The sequence below is a fragment of the Pongo pygmaeus genome, chromosome 3 (assembly GCF_028885625.2).
Source record: "Pongo pygmaeus isolate AG05252 chromosome 3, NHGRI_mPonPyg2-v2.0_pri, whole genome shotgun sequence".
NCBI lineage: Eukaryota > Metazoa > Chordata > Mammalia > Primates > Hominidae > Pongo > Pongo pygmaeus.
Window position 1 is genome coordinate 111,244,189 of NC_072376.2, and position 17,981 is coordinate 111,262,169.

Here is a 17,981-nt window from a genome sequence, read left to right on the forward strand (position 1 = left end):
AAGAAAGAGGGAAAGAAAGAAAAGAAAACACTAAAGACTTCACACACAGACACACACACAGACACACACACACACACACACACACACACACAGTCAGAACTAATAAAGTCAGTAAAGTTGCAGGATACAAAAATCAACATATAAAAATCAGTGACATTTCTGTATAGTAACAACAAACTATAAGAAAACAATCCCATTTACAATAGCATCAAAAATAATACTTAGGAAAAAGTGTTATCAAGAAAGTAAAAGAGTTGTACACTGAAAACTATAAAATAGTGATTAAAGAAATTCAAGATGCAAATAAATGAAATTGTATCCTGTGTTTACAAATTGGAAGAATATTGTTAAACTGACCATACCACCCAAAACAATCTACAGATTCATTGTAATCCCTATCAAAATTCCAAAGATTTTTTAATTAAATTTTTATTTTTAAGTTATGGGGTACATGTGCAGGATGTGCAGGTTTGTTACATAAGTAAATGTGTGCCATGGTGGTTTGCTGCACGTATCAACCCATCACCGAGGTATTAAGCCAAGCATGCATTAGCTATTTTTCCTAATGCTCCACTCCCCCACCCCGCCCCCTGACAGGCTCCAGTGTGTTTTGTTCCCCTACATGTGACACATGTTCTTATTGTTCAGCTCCCACTTATAAGTGAGAACATGCGGTGTTTGGTTTGGTTTTCTGTCCTGTGTTAGTTTGCTGAAGAGAATGGCTTCCAGCTCCATCCATGTTCCTGCAAAGGACACGATCTCATTCCTTTTTATGGCTGCATAGTATTCAGTGGTGTATATGTACCACATTTTCTTTAGTCAGTCTATCGCTGATGGGCATTTGGGTTGATTCCATGTTTCCAAAGACATTTTTCACAGAAATAGAAGAAACAATCCTAAAATTCTTAGGGAACCACAAAAAAATCCCAAGTAGCCAAAGCAATCTGGAGAAAAAGAATAAAGCTGAAAACATCTCACTCCCTGGCTTCAAAATACAGTACAAAGAGATAGTAATCAAAACAGCATGCTACTGGCATAAAAACAGACCCATAGATCAATGGAATAGAATGGAGAGCCCAGAAATAAATCCATGCATTTACAGTCAATTGACCTTTGGCGAAGATAGTAAGAACACACAATAGGGAAAGGACTGTCTCTTCAGTAAGTGGTGTTGTGAAAACTAGGTATCCACATGCAGTAGAATAAAACTGAACCCTTATCTCACACCATATACAAAAATCAACTGAAAACAGATTAAAGACTTAAACGTAAGACCTGAAACTGTAAGACTACTAGAAACCAATATGGAGACAAAGCTTCTTGACATTGGTCTGGGCAAAGATTTTTTAGATATGGCTCCAAAAGCACAGAAAACACAAGCAAAAATGGACAAATGGGATTGTATCAAATGAAGAAAAAAAAAACCTTCTGCACAGCTAAGGAAATTATCAACAGAGTAAAAAAAAATCTTACAGAATTGAAGAAAATATTTGCAAACAATACATCTGATAAGGGGTTAATATAAAAAATATATAAGGAACTCAAACAATTCAAGAGCAAGAAAACAACTCCATTAAAAAAATGGTCAAAGGACCTGAATAAATACTATGTTTTGAATGTGTTCCCCAAAATTCACATGTTGAAGACTTAATCCCCAATGCAACAATGTTGAGAGAGAGATGGGGCCCAATAAAGGTGAATGGGTATAATGGCAGAGCCTCATGAATGAATTAATGTAGTCACGGGGGTACAAGTCAGTTATCAAGAGAACAGGTTGTTATAAAAGTGAGCCTGGCCCCTCTTGCTTTCTCAGTCTTGTGTGCTCGCTTCTATCTTCTGCTGTTTCACCATGGATATTGAAGCACAAAGCCCTCATCAAATGCCAGCACCATGCTCTTAGATTTGTCAGCCTGCAGAACCATAAGCCAAGCAAACTTCTATTGTTTATAATTTACCCAGTCTGTGGTATTGTTGTAGCAACAGAGAATAGACCAAGACAATAGACATTTCTTGAAAGAAGACATACAAATGGCCAGCAGGTATTTTTAAAAATGCTCAACATTATGAATAACAAGAGAAATGCAATAGCAAAGTACAATAAGATATTGCCTCGTATCTGTTAGAATGGCTGTTAACAAGTGTTGAAAAGGATGTGGAGAAAAGGAAACTCTTGTATACTGCTGGTAGAAATGCAAATTAGTACAGCCATTATAGAAAAACAGTATAAAGTGTTCTTTAAAAATTAAAAATAGATAAAACGTGGCACATATATACCATGGAATACTATGCAGCCATAAAAAAGGATGAGTTCATGTCCTTTGCAGGGACATGGATGAAGCTGGAAACCATCATTCTCAGCAAACTAACACAGGAACAGAAAACCACACACATGTTCTCACTCATAAGTAGGAGTTGAACAATGAGAACACATGGACACAAGGAGGGGAACATCACACACTGGGGCCTGTCGGGGGGTGGGGGCCTAGGGGAGGGATAGCATTAGGAGAAATACCTAATGTAGATGATGGATTAATGGGTGCAGCAAACCACCATGGCACGTGTATACCTATGTAACAAACCTGCACGTTCTGCACATGTATTCCAGAACTTAAAGTATAATTAAAAAAAACTAAAAATAGAACTACCATGTGATCCAGCAATTTCGCTCCTGGGTATATACACCCAAATGAAATGAAATCAGTATATCAAAGAGATCTCTGCACTCCCATGTTTATTGCAGCACTACTCACAATAGCCAAGAGGTGGAAACAACCTAAGTGTCCATCAACAGATGACTGAAGAAAATATGGTATATATACAATGGAATATGATTCACCCTTAAAAAAAGAAGGAAATCTGATGGTGATAAATAGGTGACAAGGGAAATAAGCCAGAAAGACAAATATTGCATAATCTCACTCTTATGTGGAATCTAAAAAAAGCAAACTTTTTAAGGAGTGGAAACTGATCATTAAAGTTGGAGACATACCGGTGATGATGTGATCTATCTATAGCTTCCCCTGGAGAAGGTGTTTGTTTACAGAAAAAGATAATTTGGTTACAACCAGGAACAGAGTCTGAAAGTCTGAGCTTCCCTTAGAACATGGCTTTTTTTTTTTTCTTTTGAGAAGTGAGTCTTGAATTGCAGTGTGCTTTTTTTTTTTTTTTTATCTTAGGTTTGGGGGCACATGTGCAGGCTTGTTATATAGGTAAACTCGTGTGATGGGAGTTTGTTGTACAGATTATTTCGTCATCCAATTACTAAGCCTAGTATGCAATAGTCATTTTTTCTGCTCCTCTCCCTCCTCCCACCCTCCACCCTTAAGTAGGCCCCAGTGTCTGTTGTTTCCTTTTTTGTGTTTATGAGTTCTCATCATTTAGCTCCTACTTAGAAAGGAGAACACGCTGCATTTGGTTTTCTGTGCCTGTGTTAGTTTGCTAAGGCTAATGGCCTCCAGCTCAATCCATGTTCCCACAAAGAACATGATCTCATTCAAAAAAGCAAACTTATAAAACAGAGAGTAGAACAATAGTTTCCAAGGGCTAGAGGTCAGGTAGAAGAGTGAGAAGGATGTTGGCCAAAGGGTACATAGTTTTGGTTAGACAGGATGAATAAGTTTTGGAGATCTATTGTATAGCATGATGATGATAATAATAATGTATTACACACTTGAAAATTGCTGAGAGTAGATCTTAAATGTTCTCACCACAAAAAAAGGTATAAGAGGTGATAGATATGTTAATTAGCTTGACTTAATCATTTCACAATGTATACATATATCAAAATGTCACATCATATATAATTTGTATTTGTCAATTATACCTTTGTAAAGGAACAAATTTTTATAAATAGTGAGGCTGAGCCTTTTTTCATATTTTTATTCATCCTTTGACATTCTTTTTCTGAGAACTGTCCATTTATGCCTTTTGTCCATTTTCTGATCGGTAAGTTCCTTCTTTTCTTATAAGTTTGAAAGATCTTCCCTCTAGCTGCCATCTTGCATCCCCAAATGTGTGTGCCTAATCTCAGCTGGTCCACCCGAGATACCCTGAGCACCAACCCTAGTCCCCCTAGCAGCCCCTTATCTGCTCCAACAAGATGAAAAAAACGATCATGAATCAGGAGAACTCGCCAAACTGCAGGCACAAGTGCACATTGGTGGGAAAGGAACTGCTCACAGAAAGAAGGTGGTCCATAGAACAGCCACAGCTAATGATAAAAAGCTTCAATTCTCCTTAAAGAAGTTACAGGTAAACAATATCTCTGGTATTGAAAAGGTGAATATGTTTACAAACCAAGGAACAGTGATCCACTTTAACAACCCTAAATTTCAGGCATTGCTGGGCAGTGAACACTTTCACCATAACAGGTCATGCTGAGGCAAAGCAGGTGACAGAAATGCTACCCAGTGTCTTCAGCCAGCTTGGTGCAGACAGTCTGACTAGTTTAAGGAGACTGGCTGAAGTTCTGCCCAAACAACCTGTGGATGGAAAAGCACCACTTGCTACTGGAGAGGATGATGATGATGGAGTTCCAGAATTGTGGAGAATTTTGATGAGGCTTCCAAGAATGAGGCAAGCTGAATTGGGTCGACTTCTGAAGAAGATAAAACTTGAAGAAGTTACTGGGAGCTGCTATTTTCTATTATGACAGCTTTTAAAGAAATTTTTCTTCATGGATCTGATAAAATCTAGATCTCTAATACTTCTAAGCCCAAGCCCCTTGGACACTGTAGCGCTTTTCAGTTTTCCCTTATATGTAATCATTCTTTTTAGCTAATTAAGCTGCAGAAGCTGGGAAATAAAGTTTGGAACAAAGGTTAATAAAGTTCTTTGCCTAGTAAAAAATAAAAAAGTAAAAATAAATTTGAAAGACCATTTATATATTTTAATAGGTATTTTTCACATGTTGCAAAGATTTTCCCTAGTGTTTCATTTATCTTGTATTTGTGTGTGTGTGTATGTTTAATCAATAGCAGTTGTAACTTTATAAACTATGAACTAGAAATAAATGGATAAAAGATGTGGCCAGGCACAGTGGTTCATGCCTGTAATCCTAGCACTTTAAGAGGCCAAGGTGGGCGGATCATGAGATCGGGAGATCCAGAACATCCTGGCTAACACGGTGAAACCCCATCTCTACTAAAAATACAAAAAATTAGCCTGGTGTGGTGGCATGCACCTGTAGTCCCAGCTGCTCGGGAGGCTGAGGCTGGAGAATCGCTTGAATCCAGGAGGCAGAGGTTGCAGTGAGCCGAGATTTCGCCACTGCACTCTAGCCTGGTGACAGAGTGAGACTCCGTCTCAAAAAAAAAAAACAAAAAAAAACCCTAAAAGATTATTGTAGATTATTATTTTCTGGTATTTAAAGGATGCTGAGGTATATTCTTTTCCAAAATTTTTTTAAAATTTGATCTCAATATAATAATACATAAATTACACATGCATTTAATTTTTTTTTTTATTACTTTTTTTTGGATGGAGTCTTGCTCTGTCATCCGGGCTAGAGTGCAGTGGCGCGATCTCTGCTCACTGCAACCTCCACTTCCCGGGTTCCAGCGATTCTTGTGCCTCAGCCTCCCGAGTAGCTGGGACTACAGACCTGTGCCACCACACTCTACTAATTCCTTTGCATTTTTAGTAGAGAGGAGCTTTCCCCATGTTGCCCAGGCTGGTCTCAAACTCCCGACCTCAGGTGATCTGCCTGCCTCAGCCTCCCAAGTGCTGGGATTACATGTGTGAGCCACCTCGCCCAGCCTAAAATTCTTTTTCTGTACTAGTCCACACTATCTTTTCTCATGAAAATATATTATTAAGCAGGATTTGTCTAGTAGAACCAGTTTGCCCTTGGTTATAAATGCATAGAAGATCAAAAACTAAATTAAAGCTGGAGGAACCATTATCAGGATTATTTTCTTCAGCTAAAAGTGTGGGGAAAGATGTCCCACCGTCCTTCAGTTAGGACCAGTGCCAAACTATCTAGTAACTTACAAAATTTATTTTAGTGACCCTTAGAGAAAATTCTTTGTCTTCTTGATGTAACCTATTCCAACATTAAATGATTTTCGTTAATATAAAAATCTCTCGTGCAACAATCTAAGCTGTTTTTCTTTTTCTTTTTTTTTTCTTTTTTTTTTTTTTTTTAAGACAGAGTCTGTCTCTGTTGCCCAGACTGGAGTGCAGTGGCATGATATTGGCTCACCACAACCTCCGCCTCCCAGGTTCAAGCGATTCTTGTGCCTCAGCCTCCCTAGTAGCTGGGATTACAGGTATGTGCCACTATGCCTGACTAATTTTTTTTGTAGTTTTAGTAGAGATGGGGCTTTGCCATGTTGACCAAACTGACCTGAAATGATCTGCCCGCCTTGGCCTCCCAAAGTGCTGGGATTACAGGTGTGAGCCACCGTGCCCAGCCTGTTTTTTCTTTTTAAAGTTATTATTTAACAATGACTTTCCTCAGGCTATTGCCCCTTAGACTTCATGTCTCCAGATTGAACAATCCCAACTCCATATGCAGACCAAGTCGAATAATTTCCCTTATATTTATTTGGAGTTCAAGAACATATGAGCAACTGGAGACATTAAGTGAGGACCAAGCACACACACATGCACATGGACATGCACAGTCCCTTATTTTAAAAGTGTCTAAGGTTGACTCCAAATGTTCCATTTTAATTATGGTAAAATATACTTCATTTTGCCTAAACAAAGACCAACTGTAATAAACCACATTTGCTTTTCATTTTAGTGAAAACTTCGAGTAAAGCCCGAAAGGGTCTTCCACTGTGGAAGGGACCTCGGATAAGCTGTAGAGAAGAAGAAGTTGCAAGACCATGTTTGTTGTAAACATAGGCTTCTAGCATTCCCTGAGCCCTCTCTGTGCATAGAGCTCTACTCTGAGCCCGAGACTTAAGGAAGAAGCTTATCCTTTCCTGGAAGGACAGGGCAAACAAAATGAGAACCCATGCTAATAGAGAAGATGGGCACATAAATAATGACTTACAGGGTAGAGCTAGGTGCTTGGAATGGCAAACCATGTGGGGCAGAATACACGAATTTGACCTAAAGAGGTTTTTGTGGCTCTTTTATGGCTATGTTCTAGGTCAAGAGACTTCAACCAAACAGCTCTATCTTCTTCCTTTAGGGATCCTCTAATAAAAATACCTTAGACTAGTCATTTATAAACAGTAGAAACTTATTGCTCACAGTTCTGAAGGCTGGGAATTCTGAGACCAAGGCTCCAGCAGATTCGGTGTCCTGTGAGGGCCCCTTCCTTATAGATGATGCATTCCAGCTGTGTCTTCACGTGGCAGAAGGGGCCGAATAAGTTCCCTCTAGACTCTCTTATAAGAGCACTAATCCTATTCATGTGGCTCTGCCCTCATGACCTAATCACCTCCTAAAGCCCTCACCTCTTCATACTATTGCTTTGGTGATTAGGTTTCAATAATAGATTGTGGGTGAGAGAACACAAATGTTCAGACCATAGCTTCTGGGTACAGAGGAGGTCCATCATATTCAGCCTGTCTGCGGATGTCTTTACCCATGGCCCAGATGCCTCTCCAGAATCTCTGAAAAGTTTCATTCTGCAGGCCCTTTCTCTTCCACCTCGTCCATTTACCTATAGTACAGCTGCCTGCCTTCCTAACTCCTACTGGTGGGAGCTCCAGGTGTGGGGCCCAGAGACTATTTATGTGGAGTCAACTCACCTCAGGTGGGTCTTGGTGAGAATGAGATGGTGCCAGTATTAGCAGCAGTGAATCCGTATGGGTTTGCAGCAACTCGATTCTTGCCTCCTCAGAGGAAAGAATTCACTGGAGAGGCATAAGGTGGAGTGAGAGACCAAAGCAAGTTTTAGAGCAGGAACCAGAGGAAGTAAAGTATACTTGGAAGAGGGTCAAGCAGGCAACTTGAAAGATCCAAGTGTGCTTTCAGCCCTTCACTTGGGGGTTTATACATTGGCATGGTTCCAGGGTTTGTGTCTCTCTCCCTTGATTTTTACCTTGGGACAGGCTGTCTGCATGTGGTGGCCTGCCAGGACTTAGGAGGGGCTACATGTGCAGTGTGCTTACCGAAGTTTTGTGCATGTTCATTTGAGGTGTTTTTCCCTTCCCAGTTCATATGGTTTGGCTGTGTCCCCACCCAAATCTTATCTTGAATTGTAGTTCTCATAATCCCCATGTGTCATGGGAGGGACCCAGTGGGAGGTAATTGAATCATGGGGGTGGTTACCCCATGCTATTCTCATGATAGTGACTTCTCATGAGATCCGATGGTTTTATAAGCGTCTGGCTTTCCCCTGCCAGCACTTCTCTCTCCGGCTACCCTGTGAAGAAGGATGTGTTTGCTTCCCCTTCTGGCATGATTGTAAGTTTCCTGAGGCCTCCCCAGCCGTGTGGAACTGTGAGTCAATTAAATCCCTTTTGTTTATAAATTACCCAGTCTTGGGTATTTCTTCATAGCAGCATGACAACAGACTAATACACCAGCCGAATGTTCTTAGAAGGAGTTCATATACCAGTTAAATACCACCATTTTGCCTTTTAGGGCACGTGCTTGAGTCCACTTACTCAGCTCCTGAAATCTTATCAGGAAGCCGCTGATCACCCACTTCAGGTGTTTTCTATCTAATGGGAGACTGCCGTTCTCTGGTGCCAGCTGTGTCCAATTATTATTTTAGAGTGAAAGTTAACAACCACTTGAGCGTCACCTGATGGTCACCTGATATTCCTTGTGGGGGACCTGTCCTACCCTGCTCATGTCTGCCCAGCTACCTACTTTTACACCAGGGGTAATAGAACTAGGGTGTTTAGTATCATTAGATGCAATGTCCTGTAAAAATTGACTGAGTAACTGCACATATGTCCTGTTTCCTCTTTTATCCCTAAAGCATATATTCTCTGAGATCTCCCAATCTACTATCCACTCCCCAAGAGGGCGCTCTGGAACCAGGACACACTCAAATCACCTAGTTTTAAAAACTCTCCAGATGAGCAGTGCTGCCTCCATGATACGAACCAGTCAAATCTCCAAGAGGTCAGACTCCTGAGGTCCAGGGTCTCAGCCAACAGGTGCGAGCTCCTTGGCAAGCTGACATTTTGACACTGTTTCAAATTAATATTTTAAAAATATTCTAGGATTTTCAGCTTAATGTTTGCGGGAGATGATAAAATGTTTGGGCAGATGGGTGGAGCAGGAGGACATGGATGCCAGGACTCAGCATCTCCTCTGTTGACCCAGCAATCCTGCCTTGGCCGCACCTCACTAAGGGAAACAAAAGCTTAGTGTTAATTGCACTCATCTTCCTTAGACCGTAGTTAGTTGACCAACTATTTTTATTCAAGGGTGCCTCTTAGAGGTTCTAATTCTCCATCCAAGTGGCTGTATAAGAGCTTTATTTCTTTGAACCACATGCAGTACTTTCCCTGAGAGGAATTTGGTGAGTGTAATTTTCACCTGTCATTATATTTCCAATGAGTTCTTAGTGCACTTGCATGCACGCATGCACACACACGATCAGGACTCCTGGAAATTGCCATATTAGTCCATGTCTTGATCTAATATTGCATGGACAGAATTTCACATGGGTCACTTATTGTCCTAGTACTTTTTTAGTTAGCTTAGTGCAAACAAAACACAAAACTAAAATAATTTACCTCCTAAACAATTCAGAGCCATTTAGAGAATGCATCATAAAAGATTGCTTTCAATTTTTAAATTTTGTTTCTTTTTCAAGACAGGGTATTGTTCTGTCACCCAGGCTGGAGTGCAGTGGCACCATTATGGCTCTCAGCTACCTCAAACTCCTGGGCTCCCGCAATCCTTCCTCCTCAACCTCCTGCTGCCTGCCACTGTGCCTGGCTATTTTTTTTTTTTTTTTTTTTTTTTGGTAGAGACAGGGTCTTGCTTTGTTACCTAGGCTGGTCTCCTGGGCTGAAATGATCCTCCTGCCTCAGCCTCCCAAAGTGTTGGGATTATAGGCATGAGTCACCATGCCCAGCCCAACTCTCAAATTATATCACACAGGCAGGAAGTGTCTGATAGCAGGTGGCATAGGCTCTGTGGGACTGTTTTCTTTTAGGAAACAATCTCTCATCATCAACATGCTTGAGGCCCCAGGAAAGGTCTTTATTGCTTTAACTTGGGCACTCTGTGTTTGTCCAGCTGCACTGACATTTCATGGTGTGGGTGAGTCAGTGGGGAAGGGAAAGGCAGCAGCCATGAGAGGCAAGCCAAGGGATCCTTTTAGGATATGGAACCTCTGGAAAGAACCGAAAAGATCAATGGGTGTCCTGCCTTTTCACCTCCCTATCCACTGGATTCACTTGATAGTAGTAGCAGCAAAAGAGCCATCCAGTCAGTAGGGACCTGCCTGGTCTGCAAGGAAAGAAGGAGGCTTTCTGGGCCCCATTTCATCAAGAGAAGGATTTAATATTTCACTTAGCCAGACCTCCACGTTCAACTGAAGGACAGACATCCCCGTGGATGTCTAAGTAGACATTTATCCTGGCAGCTGTGGGGCCAGATTCCTGGACTTTACGGCTCAGGCTTTTTCAAAAGCAAACACCACAAGAGAAGGCCCTCATTATTTAAAAAGGGTCAAGAATTCCCAGTTCAGGCAAGTCTGCCAGGGTCCTAAACGGGATCAGTCAGGTGAATTCAGCCAGTGATTGGTTTGGTTCACACAATGTTTTATTTTTTATTTTTAATTGGCAACCCCTGCACAAAGCAACAATACTGGAGGTAGGGTTTCAGGATGTAGATTGAGGCCCGCAAGTGTTTTCTGAGCACTCTGGATGGGCAGGCTCTCTGATAGTCCGGTTCTCTGATAGGCCAGTCTTTCAGTCACTCACTCTAACCCTGCCCAGTGACCTTGAAATAAATTGCAGCACAAAATAGCAGAGTGCCCCACCTTCAGAGTGTTTGAGACTTTCCCCTCCTGAGTGGAGACACGGAGGCTCAGAGAAAGATTAGGAGAATCAGTCTTGGCAACAGATAAAGGGATCAATGGAAGAAGGAGCAGCTGAGGCCTGGGGAAATTTACATAAGCCTGCTAGAAGTAGGGGCTCAGAGCCTCAGAAGGGACAGTAAGAAACCAGACCAAAGGAAAACATCTGTAATGAGCTGTGAGGACCACTGAGCTGCAGAGGTCGGAGCAGGCACCTCCCCACCTACAGAACAATCAAGCAGTTGCCAAAGCAAACCTTTCTGCAGTTGGGATTTATTTTATTGTCATTCTTCCGTTCCCATGGCTGTTGAGCCTTTGAAGTAATCCTCAGTGTGAAAAGATAGGAGGATGTGCACATAAGAGGCCCTTTGAAAAAGCCTTAGGGAAAGTAGCCAAGCTCGGGAGGGAGCAATTGTAAAGTGACTAGGACAAGGAAGCAGGGAAGGACTGTGGGGAGACCAGACGGGTAGCTTAAAACCCTTGCCATAGCAAGCCTTTTTAAGTGGCAAGCCAGAAGATCCAGCCCAGTGGGCCTCAGCCAGCACTTGGGCTCATGGTCCTATTTCAGCATGAAATTCATTCCTGTGACTGCAAGGGAGCTGAAGAGTACAACGATCTTAATGACTGTATTGCAAACCACAAAGGATCTATGTTCATGAATAAGCAATAATCAGCTGAAAACGTATTATGTTTACCAAAAAAAAAAAAAAAAAAAAGACGAAAAGAGCACAAAATCTAGTGAGTAAAGTGTAGGCAGCAGATAGTAATGTCGTAGCCAATGTTCATCCCCTTGACTACTCTCGTCAGGCCCAGAGACATGGTGCTTACATTTGCTCCAATGGAGACTGGATAGAAAGAATAGAGATGGAAAGAGAAAAACAACCTTAGCTTTTTAGGGAAAACACTAAGGGCTCTGGCATAAAACTGGAGAGATTACAGGGGGTATGCGAATATACAGAGCAGGTACCTCATCTGCTCTGCCATCATGACCAATAAAGAGCTTTGAGCCAGAGAGAGGGAAAAGAGTTTGCAGTCAAGGAAAATTATGAAGTATAGCATGAAGTTCCTGTACTGTGCTTCTATACCCTGGAATACATCCTGGGGGAAGAGTGACCAGATGCCCCATGAAACATGAAGAGATCCAAGGCAGAGAGAACTCATGTCCTGTTCTTCATCTGGACATTTGATCTCTGTTTGGGGAAGACCAACAGGAAAATGGCATGGAAGATCTAAACACCGGAGGGCCAATAGCTGCCCCCATGTTTCCAGTGTCTTCCAAGTGCCCCAGAAGATTTTGCAGGTAACTGAGAGAGAGAGGAGAAGTTCTGCTCCAGGATTGCCTGGGTCAAAGTGAAGGTCCAAGCAGCAGGAGACCTGGGTTATGAGACTTGTGTCAGTGATGGGAGAAAGTTGTGGCTGCAGTCTTGGAGGCATCCTCATCTCCGTGGTGCTAAGTGGGAGCAGAATGGACACTCATATAAAGATGGGCTCTCACCATCTGTAGGAGCAAGCACCATGGGCTGTGCATACCAAGAACAAGGCTGGCCCAGATGACATGGGATGGGGTGGAGGCTGTGATAGGAGACCAGAGTGGACCCATTTTCCTCCTCTGATGGCTTCACTGGGATTTTCCATAAGCCTCCAGGAGTTTAGGATAGGCACCAGAAAGAGGGGGAGGGAGAAGACACTGAGGAAGGGGGAATATAACTGAATTTCCAATTAGAAGATACTGGAAAGTTACTGGCTGGGGCTGAGAAGACCCAGAAAGTAGCATTTGGAATATGATGATGAGAGCTGGCACAGCTCTGGGAACTAATACCACTCAGGGTCCCTAGGGAAAGTAGAGGAAGTACTTAAGTAAGAGAAAAGAAAATTAACTTGTCAGAGCCATCTGTTAGGTAGCTCTAATGCAGTAGATTCTTGCATAATGAAGTATCATTTAGTAGTAGTGGTGAGTGCCCATTTTCTTGCTTCTTTTCAGATTCCATTTGGTGGATGCGAAAGTATTCACAGATGAGCACAGTATTTGCAACAGTGGCACATGAGGACAAAGGTCATGTTGTAGTATTAAACAATTTATATTGTTGTTAAATGTGTAGCATGTGGTTCTAGGTTGGCGGTTCTAGGGACTCCTCAAGTCCCCAGAGCCTTTTAGGGTCTGTGAGAGCGAACTGTTCTTTCTTAGGACACTATTTGCCTTTTTTTTCTCATGGTTTCATAGGTGTACAGTGGAGTTTTCTAGAGGCTGTAAGACACGTTATGCCATTATTGCTCTGATAGCTAATGGTGTCTATATTAATGTATTCTTGTGTTTTAAGAACTTCCCAGTATTAATTCTAAGATATAAATATCGATAAAGTATTCCATGTAAACAAAGGCTATTTGGAGTTCTCAATTTGTAGTTTAAAGGAATTATGAAACCAAAAGTTTTTAGAACCTCTGCTCAAAGTACGATACCAATTCTCTATATTGGCAGCTTGATAGACATTAAGCACTAGAACTGCAAATTATGTCCTTTTTTTTTTTTTTTTTTTGAGATGGAGTCTTGCTCTGTCACTCAGGGTGGAGTGCAGTGGTGTGATCTCAGCTCACTGCAACCTCCACCTCCTGGGTTCAGGCGATTCTCCTGCCGCAGCCTCCAGAGTAGCTGGGATTACAGGTGCCCATCACCATGCCCAGCTAATTTTTGTATTTTTAGTAGAGATAGGGTTTCACCATGTTGTCCAGGCTGGTCTCAAACTCCTGACCTCAGGTGATCTGCCCACCTCGGCCTCCCAAAGTGCTGGGATTACAGGCGTGAGCCACCACGCCTGGCAATGATGTCATTTTTAATAAAAGTATTTAATATGATTTGATTACATGTATTAAAAAATTCAAAATCTAGCCATATTTAAATAAATTTGATTTTTAAAAATGTTAGTCATTTTATGAACAGATACTTCTCAAAAGAAGACATACAAGCAGCCAACAAACATATAAAAAAGTGCTCAGCATCACTAATGATCAGAGAAATGCAAATCAAAACCACAATGAGATACCATCTCACACCAGTCAGAATGGCTATTATTAAAAAGCCAAAAAACACCAGATGCTGGTGAGGCTTTGGAGAAAAACACTTGAACACTGTTGGTAGGAATGTGAATTAGTTCAGCCACTGTGGAAAGCAGTTTGGAGATTTCTGAAAGAACTTAGAACTACCATTCAACCCAGTAATCCCATTATCCAAAAGAAAGTAAATCATTCTACCAAAAATACACATACAGTTGTATGTTCGTCATCGTACTGCAAACAATGGCAAAGACGTGGAATCAACTCAGGTGCCTATCAATGGTGGATTGGATAAAGAAAATGTGGTATGTCTATACCATGAAATACTACTCAGCCATAAAGAAGAACAAAATCATGTCCTTTGCAGCAATACTGATGCAGCTGGAGGCTATTATCCTAAGCAAATTAACTCAGGAACAGAAAACCAAATATTACATGTTCTCACTTATAAATGAGAAATAAACACTGGGTACTCATGGACATAAAGATGGCAGCAATAGACAGTGGTAACTACTAGAAGTGGGAGGGAAGGAGGAGACCAAGGGTTGAAAAACTATTGGGTACCATGCTCACTTCCTGGGTGATGGAACTACCTCAAACCTCTGCATCACACAATATACCCACATAACAAACCTGCACATGTACCCCAAATCTAAAATAAAAGTTGAAATTATTTTTTAAAAATTGTTAGTCATTTGTTATAATTTGTATTTGCCTTTTAATTTAATATATACTTTAAAAATCTTAGAAGAAAAATAACTTTTTAAGATACAAATAAAAGCAATTCAAAATTTTAATATTTCCACTTATGTACTTTTAAAATTAAAAGTACATGCAAATTATGTATACTTTGAATAAAATTACATTTTAATCCTTCAGATATTTACTCTCAATAGAACATAAATCAGGTAAAATTCTTCATTATAGCAACAAAATGAGGTAGTAACCACCTGCAGAAATAAGCACGAAGACATGAAAACTAAATTTTAGACAATAAATGTCTAATTACTTACTAATTGCATGTATTTTTATTTTTCTGGTCATATGAACATGACCAACTCATCATCAGAACATCTACACGTGTGCAATAATAATTTAATTCAGTATCTGTTGATATTTTGCCACCTTTCAAGTACATAAAAAACAGAGCTTTACCCAAAATTTTCAGTTTTGTCACTATGAAGATTACTTAATATATGAAGGTATACCTTTGAAGAGTAATAGTATATTCCATTTAACGTATGAGATGAGGACTATCATTTATATACTCCCCTGGGCCTCACAGAAGTTAGGGGCAGCCCATATGTTTTCAGCACCTATTGCCTCCTCTAATAACCTTCTGAAATAGTTTTCATATCCCTAAACCACAGAGAAGTAAATTCAACATTAGAGAAATTAAGCCTTAACCAAAGTCATCCATCTCATGAGTTGGGGCTTGGATTCTATCACAGGTCTGTCTGAATAGAATCCATAATGCTTCACAGTTAAATACATGTACAGCAAACAGGGTAGAATCTGGGATGCCCTAGAGGGTGTGATGTGCTTATGAGATGTTGGGGGTTTTTTTAGCACTATTTTTTTTCTGAGTATAAACTAATGTATGCTTACTAAAAACTTTTTGATCAAATAAAGGAATTATAAAGAAAACCCACTCCAAGATCACCTGTATACCATCCAGAAAAGCTCCCTTAAAAATTGAGTGGGGCAGGAGGAGGACATTTCTTTCCAGAGTTTTTTCTCTGCTTTTGTATACACACACACACACACACACACACACACACACATACACACAGACACGTGCACACACATACTTTTAAAATGTGATTGTTATAAATTCTGTTTTATAACCAGTATTTCCCGCTCTTCTGTGGACATATTTCCAGTTGCATAAATATAATTCTAAATAATTATTTAAGGGCTGTACAGTAGTCTATTTCTATAGTGGTATCACTGTTTACTTAAACTCTCCCCTATTTTTTATTTTACTTTATTTTTATATTTCAGAGACAGAGTCTTGCTCTATCACCCAGGCTAGAGTGCAGTGGTGCAATCACAGTTTGCTACAGCCTCAAACTCCCAGGCTCAAGTGGTCCTCCTGCCTCAGCTTCCCTAGTAGCTGGGACTACAGGCCCACACCAGCATGCTTGGCTAATTTATTTATTTATTTTTGCAGAGATGGGGTTTCACTTTCTTGCACAGGCTGGACTCGAACTCCTGACCTCAAGTGATCTTCCCACCTTGACCTCCCAAAGTGCTGAGATTACAGGTGTAAGCCACCTTACCCAGGCTAACCTCTCCCTTATTGATGAACATTTAGTCATTTTCCAGTTTTCACTATTACAAATAACATTTTGATAGTCTGTGTTCTTGTTTGATATTTTTTTTTTAGGAAAAATTGTTAAAGACAAAATTTTGGAGTCAAAAGATAGCACATTTTGAGATTTAATATATTTGTCAAACTGCCTTATTGTAGCAATTTGTATTCCCACTAGCGCTACTTAGCGGTTTCCTCAAACCTCTACCAGCTCTGAATATTATTTCTCTTTCTCTTCAGTCTTTGCCAGTTTCACAGACCACTGTGATATCTCATGATTATTTTAATTTGTATTGCTTTGATTACTCGTGAAATATATTTTGTTATGCCCATAGGCCATTTTTACTTCTTTTATGAACTGCTTTTTCATAGTCATGTCCTTTGCTTATTTTTCATTTGGGATGATTGTCTTTTTAAAATTAATTTTTAAGAGTGATTCTTTCTTACAGTTACGTAAGCCTTTAGCTTACTGTAAGGCCTTAAAGGTACTTTTAAAAGCATGCAGTTTTTGCCTGATAAACAAAGTAGCACATGTTTATTATTCAAAAAATTAAAACCTGGAAAATACAGGAGGAAAAGGGTAAAAATTGCCAATAATTTTACTACATTTTCTTCTTTTTTAAAAAATGTGCAAAGTAAGAAGTGAATGTTTTTCCTTCCTCTCTCTGCATGAACATTTTTTCAGCTGTTCAGTGTGTGTCCTTTTAGACATAAGACTTATCTGCATATTAAAGATAAAGATAATATTGTAATTTTTCTTTTAACTGTATTTCTCATCACCACCACCATCATCATCATCATGACCAATGAGAACCTTTGTAATTATTTCTATTAACTTTTTTCTATTATATTCTCTGGTTTTTCTTAGGAAGGCCATCTGCCCTCTTAAGGATATATAAATATCAAAATCCAAATTCTTTTGATAATTTTAGATTTCTTTTTTTTTTTCTTGAGACGGAGTCTTGCTCTGTCACCCAGGCTGGAGTGCAGTGGTGCGATCTCAGCTCACTGCATGCTGCATCTCCTGGGTTCATGCCATTCTCCTGCCTCAGCCTCCCAAGTAGCTGGGACTACAGGCGCCCACCACCACGCCCAGCTAATTTTGTTTTTGTATTTTTAGTAGAGAGGGGGTTTCACCATGTTGGCCAGGATGATCTCAATCTCCTGACCTCGTCATCCGCCCGCCTCGGCCTCCCAAAGTGGTGGGATTACAGGCGTGAACCACCGTGCCCGGCCTTTAGATTTCATTTTTAAAATTAATCCCTTAATTTATATGGAATCTATTCTGGCATACTGTGTAAAGTAGTGATCTAACTTTACATTGGTTAGATAATTATTCACAACATATATTGTCCATCCCTTTGAAACTGATTTTTAAAGTCATATTCATCATTTAATAATTTCTTGTATGTGCTTTTGAACTTTGTGTTTTGATCCAGTTTTGCACATTAAAACAATCTAGCAAGGCTGTTATAATTTATTACTCTTGGTTTTATTTTATTTATTTATTTATTTACTTTTGTAGAGATGGGGTCTTGCTATGTTGCTCAGGCCAGTATTGAACTCCTGGGCTCAAGCAATCTTCCCACTTTGGCACCCCAAATGTTGAGATTATTGGTGGGAGCCATTGCACCGGGCCTACTCATGTTTTTAGAAGTTTTCTGACTATTC

At 40.2% G+C, this 17,981-nt stretch overlaps 1 pseudogene; it reads left to right on the forward strand.

Moving 5' to 3' along the window:
* The first annotated feature begins 4,099 nt into the window (after positions 1-4,099).
* On the forward strand, positions 4,100-4,584 carry LOC129034719 (transcription factor BTF3-like; annotated as a pseudogene).
* Positions 4,585-17,981: the final 13,397 nt, after the last annotated feature.